The sequence below is a fragment of the Colobus angolensis genome, unplaced genomic scaffold (assembly GCF_000951035.1).
Source record: "Colobus angolensis palliatus isolate OR3802 unplaced genomic scaffold, Cang.pa_1.0 Scaffold528, whole genome shotgun sequence".
Taxonomy (NCBI): domain Eukaryota; kingdom Metazoa; phylum Chordata; class Mammalia; order Primates; family Cercopithecidae; genus Colobus; species Colobus angolensis.
In genome coordinates, this window is record NW_012118799.1 from 36,323 (window position 1) to 38,150 (window position 1,828).

Here is a 1,828-nt window from a genome sequence, read left to right on the forward strand (position 1 = left end):
GGCATGGTGAGGATTAAACAAAGTCACACATTTAAATGTTAGAGTGGATTCTAGCTGGTTGCATTCATTAAGTGTGTCCTCTCTTGAATGAAGGCATTTTCTGCCCCTAGAACTAAAGGGAAAACATCACGGAGCACTCCTGGGTGCCATGGGTGACGATGGCTGTGGTACTCCAGGTTGGAGACTCGGCCAGCAGTCGGTATAGCACAACAAACTGTTGGGAGATGGAGGCTGAGGCCTGCTGCAGTCAGTGAGATGGTTCCCACTTTTTAAAAATTTAAAATAGCCCAAGCTAGTCTTGAAGTTCTGGCCTCAAGTAATCCTCCCACCTAAGCCTCCCAAAGTGCTGGGATTATAGGCGTGAGCCACCGCGTCCAGCGCTGAGCTGTTTCTTGCTGATGTTTCCCTGGAAGAGGAACTTCCAAATTGGGTCACAAAATCATAGCTGTTAGTATTTTCAGAGTTCTGGAGAACAAAACAGGAGCCAGTGATGGGAAGGAGAATAAAGATGGACTTCAGAAACTACAGATCAAAGAGCTGTGGAAGATTCTAGAAAGGATTCTTCAACAAGCGACATGAATACTTTGTCAATGAAAAGACTGTAACTCTGTGAATACTTGCAGAGATTCATTCTGAGCCAAATAGAGCGGCCACGCCCATGACATAGCCCTCAGGAGGTGGTTGGGGTGCAACTTGGTTTTACACATTTTGGAAGGTCATGAGACATCAATCAAATCTATTTAAGATATACATTGGTTCAGCCCAGAAAGGCAGGACGACTCAACGTGGGGGCTTCTGGGTTATAGGTAGATTTAAAAATGTTCTGATTGGCAATTAGTTGAGAGTTATTACCAATAGAAAGGAATGTCTGGATTATCAGCGGTTGGTGGAGACCAAAGTTTTATCAGCAGATGAAGCCTTGGGGTAGCAGGCTTCCCCTGAATTCCAAAAGGGAGGAGGGCATAGTCAGCCATGTCCCACCCCCACTTCATGGTTTTCAGGTTAATTTGGAGTGCCCTGGCTCAGAGAAGGGGTCCATTCAGATGGGGTGGGGCCTTAGAATTTTATGTTTGGTTTACAACTTTATGAAGAGAACACTAGAAACCACTTGAATTCACTACATCATGAAAAAAAAAATCCACATTGTAGAAGAGGTTTGTAGATTAACACATTAAGTGAATGCCAAAGCCACAAAATATCTAAATTTCTTTGAGGAATTTGAAAACTCTCAGGTATATGCCTTGTGGACAAGAGAGACAGAAAAATGGGACAGAGGATGAGATAGTTTGGAGAAGGGATAGCTGATCAGATCTATAGCTGTGCCTGGAGTGCTGAATAATGGATTTGCGTCCACAGGGAAGAAAGTCTCAGGTGCCACTGATAAAAGACCACGTCGTTGGCTCTGGGTCCATTCAACATCTTGGTAGGCAAATTAGTGAAAATTCAGAGACAACCCTTGGAACTACGAGGATGAAAAGAGCATTCATGGAAGGAAGCACTGAAGCACCTGAAAAGCTGGAAAAACCCCACGAAATAATGAGAATAATTGTAGTAGCCTGAACCAGGGCACAGGACACAGGACTGGGGTGGAAGGCGGCACGAGACTACGCGCGCGGCAAAGACCCAGGGATCACAGTGGCCCAAAGCTGGGCACTTCCCAATTCCGGGGATTGGTGCTACAGGCACTCCAGGCTACACCGCAGAACTGTGTCCAGCATGGAAGCAGTGCTGTCTCGGGGGAGGCAGGGCTGCACCACCACGGGGCGGGAAGGGACCGGGCAGGGAGGCGCCCAGTGTTTCCAGCTGCACGGCGTCGGGGGCGGCGCTG